This window comes from Tenebrio molitor, chromosome 4, assembly GCF_963966145.1.
Source record: "Tenebrio molitor chromosome 4, icTenMoli1.1, whole genome shotgun sequence".
Lineage (NCBI taxonomy): Eukaryota > Metazoa > Arthropoda > Insecta > Coleoptera > Tenebrionidae > Tenebrio > Tenebrio molitor.
Genome location: NC_091049.1, coordinates 15,988,910 through 16,007,378, shown reverse-complemented (window position 1 = coordinate 16,007,378; position 18,469 = coordinate 15,988,910).

The window sequence follows — 18,469 nt, the reverse complement described above, 5'->3', positions numbered from 1 at the left end:
TGAATTGAAAATATTTAGTGGTTTACACGATAAAATTTTAAAAACCAATAATTGTTTGTAGCAAAACAATATAATATTATAGCTAAATCAATGACTCATTAATTACTGCCGTGATTAATGGGTATTATTAAGGTCAGCAAACAGACGTATAAGAGGTACATTATACACTAGTCGTGGATAAATGTTGTTTATCCTATCTTAGTCAATAATCGTCTTTATACGCCCCCAAATGAGGGCATAAATTGGCCTTTATGGCACAGATCTGTCAAAAATCTGCCAAGCAATGGTTGGTTTAATTATTCAAACAATGGTATCAAATATTATTTTATTAAAGAAAATCATACATTATATCAAGGCGGTCTCTATTTTAACAGGCCGTGACACTGACTTCAGAAAGTGGTCTGTGGAATGGCCCACTAACGTCTGGCAACGTTGCTTCGCCAACCTTTAAAAAAAGTTACTGGTTTTGAAGTTTTGTGATCACTCACTGTCACTCACTATTTTGTCATTGTCAGCTGTCAGTGAATCATCACTGAAAGATTTTTCTAATTCTCGTATTGCAATTTTACTTCAGTCAAAGGTGTCCCAGTCAAGGTAATTAAGTGTATCCTGTTTTATAAGATAGCTATTGTTAGTAAAATTTCATAGAGTGCTGTATTCTGAACAAGTATCCTATCCAAAATGAAGATAGTAGTCCTTTTAGTTCACCGTGATTGCATTAGCTCCAGTGCAAATTCCAACGCATGCCACCTGTACACTGTACAGTTCAGGACTTTTTTCTAAAGTCGTACACAGGGACCATTAAAGACTAATAAAGGTGCAGTATGAATTGTTAAAAATAAATAAGAACTGCAAAAGCTACCCACTCGGGTGTATGGACCCTACCACCAATACAGGTTTATAATTTAAAATGGATTTTGGACCTAATGGAACGAGCAACAAAGACCTCACGCGCCAGTTTTCTAGTTCCAAAATCCGCATCCATTCTTGCATTCTAATCTTCTTGGATGGGAATTGCAAAACGCTAACGTAGGAAGACTTGCAAGAAGCATAATTTGACTTGCAATTGGGTACGCAACATTTGTGTGGTATGTTTATTTTTTCAATTATTGAAATTAATTGCACAATTAATTGTCTTGTTAAAATGATTTTTGAATGAACCGCCTTTCTATGGAAGTGCAAATATTTTTGAAACTCAGGATGCTATGGAATGGCCCACTAAGAAATTTGGCAACACAGCCAGTATCCTGGCCTGTTAAAATAGAGACCGCCTTGATTATACAGGGTGTTAGGTAAATGTCCGGCCAACGTTTAACTGTTAATAGTATGCATCAAATGTGACATAAAAGCTTAGTAACTTTTTTACCAAAAGTTGTTCAAAAACCATTAAAAAATCGGCGAAGATTTTCCACAAATTTTGTTACCCGCCTATGGATGCCTTATTGTACAATAATTAGCTTTAAAAATCGTAGCAATAGCTAAGTTTTGTATCTGACAATTATCAATTGGAACAAATGTCACCATCTTGTCACCTTAGACTGCCCCTTGTAATTGTAACCAATTTAATTTTTGAAAGAAAATAACTACAATAACGTTTAATACAAAATACAAAAGTAAATGCTCAAAGTCTACGCAAACATGAGCTCTCCGTATTAATGAATCTTGAACCCGCAACATTCCACGATGATTTCGGATGTGTTCAGCAGCATCCATCACCTGGTTTAAAAGATCGTCTTGGTTTCCAACAGGTGTTTTGTATACCAGGGCTTTCATGTGTCCCCACAGATAAAAATCACATGTATTGAAATCCGGGGATCTGGGAGGCCAAGTAGTAAGACCACCTACCAATCTATGGCTGTGGATATGTCACGTTTAAAAAATTACGCACATTTCTGCTGAGATGAGGTGGCGCGCCATCGTGCATGAACTACATTTCAGCACGAACTGCAAGTGGCAACTCTTCCAAAAGTTCAGGTAACGAATTTCTTAAAAAGTTTAGATAAATGTCAGCGTTTAATCGTTGTGGTAATATCCATGGACCAATTAAAACATTGCCTATTATCCCTGCCCAAACATTTACTGCAAACCGATGCTGAAAATTTGTTTTGCGAATTCGATATGGGTTTGCATCTGCCCAGTAATGTGTATTATGAAAGTTAAGAATACCATTTCTAGTGAAACAACATTCATCAGTCATTAAAATTTTTGAAACAAACATGGGATTTTGATCGTTTTCTTGTAGTAACCATTCGCAAAAATTTTGTCTTCTTGGATAATCTTCTTGGGTCAAACTTTGCACTCTTTGAATGTGATACGGATACAGCAGATTTTTATGCAAAATGTTCCAAATGCTCCAGTGGTTAACATTAAATGGCGACCTAATTCTCTAGTACTAGCCTCTGGTGTTTATTCAACTCGTTGTAGCACTGCCTCATCAATGTCTAGCTCCCTTGGCCTTCCTATTTCGTTGCTTTTTGGTAAAACAGACGCCGTTTCGCGTAACCTTCGAGCTACCGCTTCGAACGTTTTTCTGTTCGGGTGTCTTCTGTTTGGAAAACGCTCAGCATACCTTCGCATGGCTTCATGAGAATTGCTTAGGCATTCTCCATATACCAAATGCATATCAGCATATTCACTGATAGAATATTGTGCCATTTTATAATCTTGTCAAAATGACAAATTCAAATATCAATGATAATGCTAAGATACCATTTTTAAATCATAAATTATCTAATAAAGGTGCATTATGGTAAACGGCTCGTCAAAATAAAGGGGGGAAATCAAGGGAAATAATACAAAATAGTTTTTGGAATTCGCCAAAATGTTACTAAGCTTTTATGTTACATTTGATGAATACTATTACCAGTTAAACGTTGGCCGGACATTTACCTAACACCCTGTATACACAGTAACCCTAACAACATCAAAATAGCTAACTAAATTTGCATGGACACAACTTTTAGTTGATCTGAATAACATTATAATGCATCACAATTGTAAGAAAAAACAGCTTACCATGTCAGATTCTGCAGCCACCGCCTGTATAACACACATAACTAGCGAGATAGGAGATTTTGCGGTCCAACTATTCTGTCAATGTAGTTACGAGTTTTTGAAATCGGCTATTTTTAAGGTTTACGATTTTTTCTCCGTAAGGAGGTTTTGCACAGACATGCGCATTCATCAGACGGTTCCGCGAATGGGATTAACTCAATTGTGAGTAAAATGTCAGTTAGGAGAATTTGCAGGCGCATCGTCGATATACTATTTTTTCTTCAAACGTCCGCAAATTATGACATTATCCTGCTGCATTTATAATGCTAAAGTGTCACTTCATTGTCATGGCATCTAACGAGCTGACGAGCGGCAGATAAAGTTATTATATCCGCTGATGAGCGGCTGTGAAGTAAACAAGCTAAATCATTCAAAATTCCTAACTCAAATTTTAACAAATCATTTATTAAGTTAATTAAACCTATTTATAAAAATTTAAATTAAATATACAGTTAGAAGGGTTTTGAATATTAAAGGCGCTCATTGCTTCAGCGACAGCTGAACTTGAAGCAGTTATTGCAACTTTTGAAAGGGTAACATCAGTAGTTTCAATTGCGGTCGGACTACTTGGTGGACCCAGTGCATTTACCTCAGGAGTCACAACATTGGTATTTGGGCACAAAATTTTCATAGCCACGTCTTGCTTGTGAGCCAGAGATTCCTCTATATAACCCTCAGCGATGGTAGAACTTTTCCACCCTCCGTGGCTCCACCATCAACGAGTAATGTTGCTGATGTCCGTCTCAGAGAATGTCCTGTATATTCGCTACAATTAGGTAGTTTTAAAAAGAACGCCACCTCCTTAGGTACACCACCAATTTTATGCAACCCCATAACTGCCCGACAGCATTTTCCATTCGCATATTTTAAGAAAAATCTAGACTCTTTCATGTTTTCGGGACGCAGTGAAATGTACTTCCGGTACACATTAATGAACTTGTCTCCGACTATTGTAAATGATTGAGGTTTCTTTGTCTTACTGTCTGGAATTTTTACCAGGACTAAAGATCCCAAGTCTTCAAAGTCGTCAGTCCTCATTTTGACCATTTCGTCACAGCGACAAGCACCTGATATACCAATAACCAACACAATCTGAAAAATATCAAATACTAAAATCTGTTTGAATAGTACCTATTATTTTACCTTCAATCCCAAGTACTGTTGATCAGAGGAGTCAGACAAAAATGTATCAAATTCCTTTTTCGTGAATACTCGAGATTTTTTTGGAGTGTAACATTCGTTTTGTTTTTTTAGAAACGCACGTAATTTCAAGAATCTGCTAATGTCAATCCCATGATTAATATTCATCAGAGATCTAACCATTGAATAAGTCGACCATAATGATGAACTCTTCATTTTAGTCTCGGTTTTCAAATAGAAAAAATACGCCAGCATGCAATTCTCTACATTTTCTATAATAACTTAGATAGAGGTATCTCGCACTTATAATGAAATAATCGCAAAAATGTGATTTTGCACCCCTATTCTCCAGTATGGCGTGGCGAGCGGCAACCCCCAAGGTCGCAAACTCAACAATATTAATAATATGCCTGATAGAAGAAACCTGCCAAGTATAAACTTTTCTGTACCTTTTGCAAGGTAAAATTCCCTATTGATTGGACTAAGAGGTCTCGATGGAGATATACAAAGGCGCGATTTTCGACCTCTTGAAGATAAACCCACGTGCGTGCATGCGTCTGCCAATTGTCGGCAATAAGCTGCTCAGTGTGCCTGCCATATTTGTGAAAATTTTACTATGGATTATGCTGGCAAAGCAAATTTTTCAGTTAGGTGTTTGTTGTAATACCCTTTACAAAACCCCCAGGCCATTTCTATAGGGTTGAATTCGCAATGATACGGCGGTAGTCTTAAAACCTCAACTCCATGTTGTTCGTGAAGGTTATCAACATTTCTTTTTCTCTTTGCCGTAGTGATTTAATTTGTTGCCACAGTTCATTTTTTGTTATTTTGCCTTCAATTTGAATATTCCTATCTAGTTACCATTCTTTCATTTCCTGTTTCTTTGATGAATAATTCGGAGGCTTATCGATTTCAAGAGAATGATAAGTGTCGTTATCCATTGTGACTACTTTTTGCGAGGTCAATTTTTAAGGGCGGGTAAAAGTTGGTTTTTAATCCAGCTGGCAAATTGCTTCCCGTTGATAGTCTTGATAGTCTCTATCGTTGTTCTTAGAATCTAATATGTAATCACAACCAGACAAAAATCCAAATTTGCAACCGGCGTGCATGTATCCACCGACAAATAGATTGTCCATTTTGGTATACCCAAGTTTCGTCTAGAATCTAGATAGACAAATAAAATATGATTTGATGATTTTTATAGTTCTAAGAATTTTCATAAGAACTTAATTGTCGCTTCAATAATCCTCTTTTGTTAGCAGAGAGTCTTACGGCCTTTAACTGTTTTATACAGAGTGACTTTGAAGGTTGTGCATATATTTTAACCTGCGATAGAACCTCACAAAAGGTAACGATTGAGCCAATGGTGCCTTATACAAATGTTGATATTTTTCGAGAAAAAGGGGCTAAAAGTTTTTAAAAAAAAGTTTGGGAGCCACTGAATTTTTTGAAAAAATAGGTAAAAAATAGATCATAGTAGACTTTTTTTGTTGTCATTTAATTCAAAATTAAGTCACTTTGACAAGAACATCGATTTTAACCTGAATTCAAATCACAAATGTCTTTCACCAACCTGGAGAAAATCGATATTGTTTTTGATCAATGGTGAAGCTCGTGGACACTCAGAGCTAGCACGGAAAATCTACGGTGAAAAGTTGCCTCAGAGGATACTTCCCAATGTACGAACCTTTGTAAACAAAGGTTGTGCAGTATCTTCGCGATTTCGGGCGTTTCGAAATCAATAAGCGCGATCTTGGCCGCCAACGAGAAGATCGCATTTTAGTTGCAGAAGATGGTATTCCTCACGAAATCCAAGAGCATCACTTCCAGCAGTAATTTTTCAATTAACGTGTGGGTTGGGTTGGAAATGTTGAAAATCATCTCGTAGGGCCCTATGTTTTACCTCGCCGTTTGAATGTAGGCGGTTATCTTCAATTTTTAAAGTTTTGCCCGAATTACTCGAGGAAATTGTTCTAGCAATTTGACGAAAAATGTGGCACCTGTACGACGATGCACCTCTTCATTACGTTTAAAACGCCACTCAGGAAATTCGTGAAAACAGAGGCATTCTGAATAGAGTTCGGCTTTCTTGGGCACGTCGCCGTCGTACTGAAGCTTGCATTGCAATATCAAGAAACTTCATAGTCTTGTAGTGCTTCACCTTTATAACAACGTGGCTTTTTAGATTTTCCTATAACCAAAGGTTTTATTTACAGTCTTAGACATGATGTTATGGCGGATTAAAACTTTTTGTAACCAACCATTCCATGTCTTGAAGGTTGCACAATCCAATTCTTTAGATATTTCTAATGCTTTCTCCTTTAGAATAGGTCCAGACATTGGAATATTCTTCGCCCTTGCTTTAGTAAACCATTTAATGAGTACGGTATCAATTCTTAATCCTCCAGTTTTGTAGAAATTCCGTTTACTTTGCAAATTCCCATTCTGTTTCCATAATTTCTTCAGTTGATTTTTTTTGCTTCAAAACAACACTAACTTGGGTTATTCCCACTTTGAATTTTCGGGTCAACTGTCGAATGCTAATTTTTTATGAAGCTGCAAATTCGATTAGTTCAATTTTGGCCTTCAAGGATAAAGACTTTCTTTGTGAGGCCGATGACATGATTGAAAGAGAGTTAAAATATTTTATGGGTTATAACAATACGTCTGCTCGTAAGTAAATACGTGTACTGAATATTGGAACTTTTTGTCAAGCTCCGAATATTTCGTCTTTGTCGACATAATCCTAAAAGAATTTACTGACGAAATTAATCCAGTATTCATAAGATTTAATCGTTTCCATATTACATGGTTTTAAATTACAGGTGTCCGTTCGAACAAAAATGTATGCGTCCGCGTCCGTAATAGGGTTCGGAATAAAGAGGTAAACATGTATAAGAAAATACTTGAAATTGTCGGGATTTAGAGATATGTCCCTCTAACAGAGGTGTCCGTTAAGGGAGGTTTTACTGTATCATGATCACTTCCGATGGAGTTATCCAATTTAAAGAATCCCTACAAATCTCCAATTGGAGACATTGGTAAATTCGATGAAGCTACAAGTTTATCTTGTTGTAGATGTCTATGAGTTCTTAGCACTTCGTTTAGAATTACAGAATGATTTTCAGCATGCGTTGATATTTTATATAACTCCTGGCGTACCTACATCTACATCATGTTGGAAGCCTGTGAACATCATATTTATGAATAAAAATGAGTGGCTAATGTGGAGTAGAAAATTACTTGAAGATGTCGAATGCGATGAGGTAGGACTAGGGAGCATCGAAGTGCTTGCAAGCGAAACATTTGATATTTCTGCGACGTTAGTTTTTTTACGAAGTGAAGCTGGTTCTTTCTGCGCATTTTTTTTCTTTTTTGAGGTAAGTGATCCTCTTCTTCGGAATCAGCAGAGCAAGAATCAGCACGCGAGGAGGAAGGGAAGCATTTTCGGCATCACGTAATCCATCAAATTTTTCGACCAAGCTTGTAGTAGAATCGGAGGTAGCCTCTGAAGAGTATTCCAGAAGCTCAGTAATTTTTTTTTCTGCATCGTCATAAGATGCTACAAACATTACAATTAATAAAAAGAACTAAAACCAATGAGCAAATACATATTATGTACTTGTTTTGTGATGAACTTTGTAAACTTTATAGGAAGGCCAGTTCTTCTTGTAGGTTGTGTGTTTTTTTTACAATATCTGTTAATGGAATCTAATTGGTAGTACGAGGTCAAAACCAGTTTTGTCATTTCTTTCCAGCCACAATAAGGGAACTATTGCTAGAAAACGTGCTGAGCCCTCCTTGTGTAGAAATTCCACGACCGCAAAAATCTTCTGTTAAAAAGGGTTGGCTATACTAAATATGTAGTAAATTTAATGAATAATAATATGATTCAAGGGAAATGCAGCAAATCCAGTTTTATGGGGTAATAATAGTATATTATGATACAGGTTTATAAGGAAGTCTTTAAAACACGCGCGACGAGTTTAAGAGCATAGTGGAGTGCTTTTAACGTTTCGTGTTTCGTCACCAAAAGTGTAAAAAAAATATAACCTCAGAAGTATTTTCGGTGTTATAACTGCTATACCTACAATAAGCTGGAAAATACGTTGTTAAAAAATGATTCAGTATGCTGTGGTAAGAAGTCAATCTAATAATACACAAAAAGATTCAAGAATCAAATTTTACAGGACCTCTTAAGTAATACTTGTTTGTCTAGTACTAATAGTGTAGTAGTTCAGATGAGGGTTTTTTTTTATTTTATTTTTTTTATTAATTTTATTGCCACAGCTACGAGGGCCATACAGCAATATTACATTAGCATAGTTATAGTGCGTTATAGGTTATTTATAAGTTTTATACTCCTGAGGAAGGACTTCAATTTGAACCAGTCTTCGAAAAGCATAGAGTAGTTTCCACAGTTCACTTGGCATGCCTTGCGGGAGTTGATCAGGGCCGGGCAGTCACGTAGAATGTGTGTAATAGTCAAATCAGACTGTTGGCAGAATATGCATAGGGGTCTATCCTCCTGGTTGAGGAGGTATGAGTGCGTTAGAGGTGTACGTCCCAACCGCAATCGCGATAGAATTACTTGAGACCTCCGATCCAGAGAAAGGTGAAGATCTTGATTAACAGAGGGTGTTATCCGATGCAGATGCGAGGAGTCCAAGTCCCATTGGGATTGCCAGGTGTTTATTACGGCTGATTTGATGATAGATTTCCAGTCGGTGGAAAGACCATAGTTTGTTTCCGGTAATGCAGCGTCCAAAGCGGCCGATTTAGCTAGTTCTTCCGCTCTCCCGTTGCCTGTTATACCCACATGAGAAGGCGTGTACATAAACATAGGCTCCTTATTCAACAGGAGGGCTGTTTTACGTTCTTCGGCAATCTTCTGCACTAGGGGATTGGTGGAGTAACGATGTTGCATCGCCTGGAGTGCACTAAGGGAATCACTGCATATAATGAAGTTGCCGTCAACATGTCTCACTGCCAGCTGTACGGCTTCTAACAGGCCTGCTAGTTCCGCACAGAAAATACTACCATAAGGTGGTAACTTTATCTTGAGTTCCCGTGTAGACGTGTGGACAGCCGCTCCCAGTGCGCCGCTTATTTTAGATCCGTCTGTGTACAAGAACGTTGCTGTTGGGTATTTAGAACGTAGTCTGCAGAATTCTTGACTTATGATACTTAGGTTGGTAACGCTTTTACTATAGGTGGCCAGGTCAAACAGTATTTTTGGGGATGGTATGCTCCATGGTGGGATTCTAAGTTCTGGTTTATAAAAAGATGGTGGGAATGAAAGTGAATGTCTTTGGAGAAACAAGTGAATGCGTTCGGCTATAGGCATAAAGGGGAGTTTTGTGTGTTTAGGGACAGTTTCCAAGGGTGGATAGAGCAAACTGTGGTTAGGATGAGATGGCTGGGAGTAGATTTGCGCGGCATAGTTAAGAGTCAGTTGTTCGAATCTCAGTTGTAGCGGCATTTCGCGTGAGAGAACATACAAGCTGTCGCTTGGTGTGGTGCGGTAAGCGCCTAGAATGATCCTTAGAGCAGCTCTCTGAAGAACCTCAATTGGCTCCCTCGTAGTCTTCCTGCAGGCACCATAGGTAATTAATCCGTATTCAAGTCTTGATCTAACTAAGCTTTTGTAAACCGATAAAAGGATGCCTGTATCTGCACCCCATGTATGATGTCCCAAGATTCTCAGTAGGCCAATTTGCTTATTGCAGGATGAAACTATAGAAGAAATATGACTTTTCCAAGTGAGCTGGGAGTCAAATACAGTTGTGGACAAAATGAACTGGGACAATGTTTTTTCGCTAATGTAAGTCTGTCTGAAAGTTTACTCTTTCTATGGTTACTATTAAAATATTTATAGTTTATTATGTATTTTGTGTTGCATATTATTATCATATTAATTCCGTTTTTCCTTGTTAATGTTGGCCTACGGTTGGCCCTTAACCCTCACCTAGTGCAACTTTACAGTTGTGGACAAAATAAAGTAGGACAAATCGACAAATTTTTCTCGCTCGTATCATTTTCTCTAGGAGATCAGTTATATTCACATGATTGTGAAATTAAGGATATGTTGAATAAATCTAAAATTTTATTGGTTTTCAAATAAAAAATTAAAATCGAATTTGTAAGTACCCATGATAAGTTGGGAGTTTATTATTCCCCTGATCTTAAATACAATGCAATGAAAATAATTCAAACTAAACTAAATACATTTATTTAATAATAATTTTCAAACTTAACAATAACTAATATTTTGTCATTGCACCGTTGCGATTAACTTCTGCTAATCTTCGGGGCATAGAATGACATAAATTCAAGCAGTAATCGTCTTCAATAGTTTCCCATGTATTATGAAGAATTTCTAACATTTCTTCTACATTTAGGGGTCTGAGATTTTGCCTTTGTATTTTTTTTACGAGTAGCCCCCAGACGTTTTCGATAGGGTTTAGGTCGGGGCTGCGGCTAGGCCAATCAACGATATGAATATTATTTTGCCTGAACCAGTCTTGCACAATATGTGCCGTATGGACAGGACAATTATCCTGCTGAAATAAAAACTGATCAGGATATAACAGCGACACAGAGGGCAACATTATATTATTTAAAATCGAAATATATTCTGGACTGTTCAATCTTGTATCAATATGCCATAAAACACCGGGGCCACGTGCTGATATCCAAGCCCACATATTTACAGTAAATCTATTACTATCTACATGATTTACATATCTTCCTTGGAATCTGCTATTAGCGGGACGATAAACACGAATGGGACCATTACGTGTTGACTGGAAAGTCTTCTCATCAGTAAAAATAATATTATCCCAAAAGGTTTCATCAACTGCCATGTACTCTAAAGCAAATCCAACTCGACGTTCTTTGTGTTGCTGTGTAAGAAGTATTTTTTTCGCCGCTGAACGACAACGTAGGTCTGTTTCTTTTACCCGTCTTCGAGCAGTACGAGCCGATCCTGGGAAGTTGGCTTCTCCCACAGCGTCCACAACGGAGTAAAAAGGATGTTCTCTTATTGTCTGGATTAATAAAGCATCTTGCTCTTGATTAGAAACCCTTCTTCGTCCGGCCCCAGGATTTGCATTTATTGTTCCTTGTTGTCTCCACTTTTTTAAAATATTGAAGACGGAATTTTTACTAATATTGTACCTGAGAGCAATCCGCCTTATGGACCAACCGTCCTCAGCTTTAGAAATTATTCCCAATTTGACTAAATTGCTAATCCGAACCACAGACCAATAACGAATTAAGACTGTTAAAGTCCATATAAAACCTAGGAGACGTGGACGATGCTAGCGCAACCCTAGCGTAGGGCCGAACTAAATAACCGTATTTAGTCGATGATGAATCGGCTATTTACGTTGACAGCGAGAAATTTGATTTATTCAAAAAATCAAATTTGTTCGTTTCAAAAATCTTTATTAATCATTGTCAAAAATTTGCTAATCAATTTCGTTATGATAAAAATTATAAAATAATCCAAAACGACTTTCGTACTTGTCCCGAGTCTCTTCTACCTGCGATGTCGAAGCCTGACTAACTTGTTTGAATAGTTTTTGACCAAAAAGTTCGTATTCCGTAAGTAATACTTTCGAAAAAAAAGTTATTACAAAAAATGTTATTTTCAGAATTGAAAAAAGGTGGATAAAGGTTTTAGATACATCTGGAATACTTCCTTCAAAACTACAAAATTCACTCATTTGGCAAGACCACTTTACAGAAAATTATTTTCCAAGTTCTCAAAAAACTAGATTTTATAGGTGTACCGTGCCATTCCCATCAATTTTTCGTTCCAAATTCACAGTGTCACAAAATAACAGTTTTTCCAGACAATTCGAAAATTTTAATGACTGTGAATTACAGAAGTTGTGATTCCTGATCCTGTAGTTGTCCCAAAACGTGCACATTCATCAAAATTCTCAGGCAGTGTTATAGGTTTTTCAACGTACCAAAATTTGTGAACTCAATCTCAGAGAAAAGATAATCTATGTATTACATGAATCGTTATAAGCGAAAAACAATTTCAAAATTAAAAACTTTATAAGAAAACTAAAAATAATGAAATATAATATAAATATAATATAAGCTTTATCTTTTAATGAAATAAAATGTTTGGATAATTGTTTGTCTTTGTTTTTTTTTTAATAAATAAAACAATAATATAAAAAATAGATAAGTAAAAACAAAAAAATATGTCCGTATGCAACTAATTATACATTCGATTGCAGTAATTGAGGAATATGCAACTTATTATACATCTAGTTCGGCCCTACGTTAGCGCGTCGCTAGTATCGCGCGTCGCTGAAATTTGAATAGATCTAGACAGTCTTACTATGTTTAATTGTCTGTGATGCGAACCATGATCGTTTTTGATTTTTTTTTTTGACAAGTGTCAAATTTAAAACTTCAGATTTAGCGCCCGTTGCAATCAACTAAAATTGAGCGAAAATCTGCATCAAGACTTGTCCCACTTCATTTTGTCCACAACTGTATGACTCCTAGAAAGCGGATGCAGGGTACTTTTTCTATTGCCTGATTATAGAGAGTTAAGGTTGGTGTGTAATCTGTCCTTCTCTTACTGAAAACTATACAGGGTGGTCCCGATATAACCTGCCAAAAGAAATCCAGTAATAGGTGACGATGAGTAGAACTCATACACAAAAAATGTTTCTAATAAAAGTATTTTCGTTTTCGAGATAAAAATAATTGAAAATTTGGTCAAAATTTGCTGTACGCTAATGAGTTAATCGGTTTTAAAAAGGTAATTCTGGTTACTTGGCTGCAATTTTTTTAGCAACGGTACCTGTAACGCCTATGACATTTGTCAAGTTTAATTTTAAATTTGCGAATCCTTCAAAAAGTTATGAAATTCACAAAACAAGAATACGCCGATTTGCATTTACTCTATGGCGAAACACGTGGTAATTCAAGACCGGCAAGGTGACCATACGGCGAGCGTTTTCCCGAAGGAGTCCTTCCGTCCCGTTGTACTTTTGTGGAGCTACATCTGCATTTATGTGAGGTTGGTTCTGACTGATTCCAATACGATGGCGTCCACGATCCTCCATTTAACCCCTCTGGATTTTAATTTTTGGGGCCACACGAAAGATTTGGTATAATTACAAAAGGCCAACTCCAGAAACGCGTAACAGGCGCCGCGAACCAGATTCGTAAAAACCCAGAAATGCTGAATTCTGTTCAGTACCGGCGTACTCAAATGTGCTTAAATGCCAACGGAAGGCACACAGAACATTTATTATAAAATATTTTTTCTACTCTAGTTTATCTTTTATTATTTAGTAGATATTCTCAGTTAGAGTTGAAAGTACGAATATGTAAAGTGTAAATAAATTTATTCAATACATAATTTTGGCTATTTAACCACAATTAAGACGATACTCTTATTACACAGTTCTTCCACAATTTTGCACACACTACCTCTACATTTATTTACACATTGAGGAACACCACTTTATTTATTACTCATTCATCTCAGTCTACAAAATCAGCTTTTGTACTTAAATAAGCTGGTGAATTAACGCACACAGTGTGCAGCGTTTTCAATAAATGTCATTAATTTGATTTAGTTTGTCAGATTTGAGATTTGTCATAAACGATTCAGGTACCTATGTTGCTTAGATACTGTCATACTTACAAACACCAACAATTAATTCCTGAGTAGGTACGTATTTTTGTGGTCAGCAGCGTCGAATGGGTGTGGATAGGGGTTAATTTTTCCACATTATTTTGGACCTAATGAAAAGGGGTTTTTTGGACTTGTTAGATCCTTCTAATGACCCAGAATTTTTTTGGCAGGTTATATCGGGACCACCCTGTATATTTTGTCTTTTCTGAGTAGAAGTGAAAACCCGTAGAATGTGACCAGGCTTCAAGATTGCGCAAAGTATCCTGTAGCTCTTCTTCGAGGGTTTCTAAATTCTTTCCTGTTGCGAAGACAATAAGATCGTCTGCATATGTCGCAGAAAGACTTGGAAATGAGATCTGCTGTTGTATAGAGTTTAACGCTATGAGGAAAAGAGTCGGGCTTAACACTGATCCTTGAGGGCAGCCGTTTTCTGGCGTTCTTTCGCTGGATGTGCATCCATTTGCCCTCACAGTGAACATTCGATTCTTTAAAAAGTTACTAATAAAATAATGAATATGTCCTTGAAGACCCCAGGAGCTCAATGTCTTCAAAACACCGTGTTGTCAGGTCATGTCAAAAGCCTTTTCTAAGTCGAAAAAAAGGCAAAGAGGCTTTTGATTTAAGTTAAAAGCTTCGCGAATTTTGGACTCCAGAAATATAATGTTGTCCATTGTTGATCTTTGCTTCCGAAACCCATTTTGTGTGTTCGCCAATAAATGGTTGGTTTCCAAAAACCACAACAGTCGCTGATTTATCATTTTTTCAACTACTTTACAAGCATTGCAGGTCAAGGAGATCGGACGATATGAATCTAGAGATGATGACTGCTTATTTGGCTTCTTTAACGGTAAAACGACGGCCCTCGACCATAGGACAGGAAACGAACGCCTGGTCCACATCAGATTTACCACCTCTAGGAAGTGCTGCTTGGTTCGCCGTGACATATTTTGCAGAAATGCCAGGGGGATGTCGTCAGGACCAGGACAAGTGCGGCGCGAGTTCTCAAGGGCGTTCTCAAACGTTTGAGAGGATTATACGTTGCGACGGTGTGACGAGACGTCTCAGGCCTACTTCGAAACCATTTATTTCGACTGTGTTGTATTGTGCAGTCAGATTTACGACTAGTTGAGGGCTACTCAAATATATGCATATTCTGTTGAGGGCAATTTTCGATAGGTACAGTATGCGTTGGGCTCCTCCGATCAGGTTGGCAATTTTTACCGCGTAATCACGGTTTTTCAGATTTTCATTCGCTGTCAATATGATTGCCTGATCTTTTTTTGGAAAATGGTTGGGGGTAGTCATTGTTGGGGTTTTCGTAGTTTGGCTAGTCATTTTTCTTTAATAGCGGTTCTCATATTTTATCGCAGCGGCTGCGATAATCGCTGCCGATGCAAAAAGTTGCCAACTGCTGGCGCGATAACGGTGAGTGATTAGATATGATATGAGGAAATAATTGATTTATGGAAGTAAAGAATAAAGATGGGATGGCCACCTAATCTAATTCTCACCCACAGCTCGATTTCACCCAGAATATTGTGGCACACGTCCGCAAGTCACTCGCCAATATAGCGAACTGAGATGAGGAATTGTTTATACGTAAGCGAAAATGAAGACAGACAGTTATTAAGGTGCAGTCTTATGTAGAAATGACCATACCAATGTACAGCGACAAAACTTTTCAAGCACATTTTCGAATGAATAGATGCACAGCATATGAATTTATTCATAAGTGACCATCGTATGATTTTTGTTAAATATTTGATGAAATTTAAACTTGAAGGACGACTGAATAGAAGTAATTATATTCCAACATATGAAAGTGGAAGAACCAACATCTCAACAGAAAAAGCATTTCTCTTAACCTTATGGTATTTAAGCAACTGTGAAGGTTTTCGACAAATTGCTGATCGTTTTGGTGTATCTTTGAGTTCAACTCATCGTTGCTTAGTGCGAGTGGTGGACTATCTTTTAAGTATTAGAAAAGAATTTATTAAATGGGCAGTTCCAAGAGAATCAAATGCAAACGAAAGGAAATTTGAACAAAAACGAGGCATTCCTAATGTAATTGGAGGTCTTGATGGTTGCCATGTTAAAATAAACCGTCCACAACATCATCAAGATTCATACATAAATAGAAAAGGCTTCCATAGTGTTCTAATACAAGGAATTGATGAGATAAGGAAACTTTTTTTTAGATGTATATTGTGGTGAACCAGGATCTCTCCATGATGCCAGGAAATCAGCAATTTATCGCAAAGCTGAAAATCCAGAATATTTTGGAAATAAATTTCTTATTGGGGATTCTGCCTATCCTTCTTTACCATGGCTTGTACCTCCATTTAAGGATAATGGTGCATTAACTGTTATAGATAAATAATTTTTGTTTTTAAATAATTTCAACGAAACGTCCGAAGAACCGTTCACTGGGGCCGAAATCGGTTGTAAATGTTATGTCGGGATGGCTTTGTCGGCAACGTAAGCGAAATTTGCAGATACGTTTGTAGCCGCAACATCTGCATCCTCCATGATATCTCCTACTCTAGACAAACCGGACAAACGTTTATACCACACTTTTTGGATCAAACATTCGCTACACCGTGTAGCCGGTACATTTGCCGCACCAACTATCGAACGTATTTGTCTCAAATGTTCGGTCCAACGTTGGAGCCAACGTTCGTAGCATCGTGTAGCGTCAACATAACTAAAAACGTCGCTGGTCTCAAGCCGATTCAGATTATTCTTCTGAGTCCCCTCGCGGCCGAGAGTTTGTTACCTCCAGCTCTAAGCTCCTGTCGGCGTACCTTGACCCCCGCGTAGTTACTAATTAAACTTGGAATTGTCATAACTTGAATTGTAAAATATGAGTAATACCTGGGATACTGTTTTGGAGAGGGTTTTTATCCGTCCCTGTCTGTGATAACTGCATTATAAATTTGTTACTGGGTTTTTTTGCAACCTTTAACTTGTCATTTTTGTTGTTATTTACCCGTTGTGTTTGTTTAAATGTTGCTGTATTAATATTGTTGTTTGTTTTTGCAATGGCCTCAGCTAGTTAATTTTCTTTACTTTGTTATACTTGGCCCCCGTTAATTTTGGATTCATTTCATTTGTTCGCCGAAAATCAACGTTATCACAGGCATTTTTTCAATAAAAGGTGTGTGTTTTATTTTGCGGCACTCTTCCCACTGGAACCCCCATTCCGAACCTTTTCCGCCAAAAGAAAAACACAACGTAGGGCTCCTCCGCTTCGATGACGATCACGACCACATTTGTTACCGTTTTGCGCAGGTTCGAATATTTGGCGGAAAAAGTAATGTATTCAGATCATTACAAGTTATTGCCTGCCAGGCATTTTCACGCGCAATGTTATTTTTAAATTCTTTATTTCGTTTATTATAAATTAATTCGAATTGGCGCACAAAGTCAATCAGTTCGGAATCGTTCATTGTACAGCTGAAACTTCTTAACAATAGGTAACTAGAGTGCCAACACTTTAAGGAGAACACACCAATAAAGTTGCGCGGCAGACGCAACTACGTTGGTCGAGTCCATTGTTCGATTTCTAGGGTGGGAAGGTAGAACCGCTTACCGGCCATGCGGCGTCAGAGGCGTACCTTTATTCGTGATCTGCTTTGCCAGTGTTCGTTTCGTTGTTTCGTGATTTGAGGGTTGTTTTCTATTGCATTAAAATCAGTTCTTTTCAGAACTAAATAATTTTTATTTCTTTATTTGAGGGAGGTTAGTATTGATAAAAGCGGTATCACAATCATTCAAATAAAAACGTATGCCCCCATTTCTGAACGCAAGTGATACGCCACTGGACAAAACTTCACGGACGGATTTGGATGACTCGACGTGTTCTCCTTAAAGTGTGAGGACTTTAATAACACACACATTACACAGCAAAAAGGTTGATAACAAAAGGGCCTCAAAACCACACCCAAACAATAGAAATAGCAGAGGAAATAGGCGTGAAGCATCACAGAGACATACAAATTCTTAGGTTATAGGTTCTGGCGCAAATTTCTGTATTTTCTCTCTCTTCTGTCATCTACTATTTCATCATTTTATGCATGGGCAGATATAGTAGACCCAGAAATATAGTGATTTTATGAACTTAGGCCGATAATTTCTTTTACAATTTTGGGGTCACTTTTATTACCAACTTGAAGAGAGTTATAGATCTTCAATGACAGATATACAGTAGAAACAAAATTCGTCTCGTCTGGGACCAGGTGGGTGACGAATTAGAAAATTCCAGGAAAAATAACAAACATTTTCAAGTGCTGTTTTTATTGTACCGGGTGATCAAGAAGGACTGTTTAAGTTGGCAAAACAATTAAGAACATTTTTTATTCGGCTATTTACAACACTGCAACCGGATATGCTTTGTGGGTTTGTTTGACAGATATCTGATAACGACAAAATGGTAGGTTATGAGAGTAAAAATTAACAGCAAAAAGAAATCAAAGTTGGAATTCGGAATAATAATCTAAAAATTAACTAAAGGAAATTCTCGAAGTGCTCCCCATTTTGCTCTAAACATAAATTAACTCTTCTCTCAAACGATTCACCAGGTGTTTAATTTAATTTGAA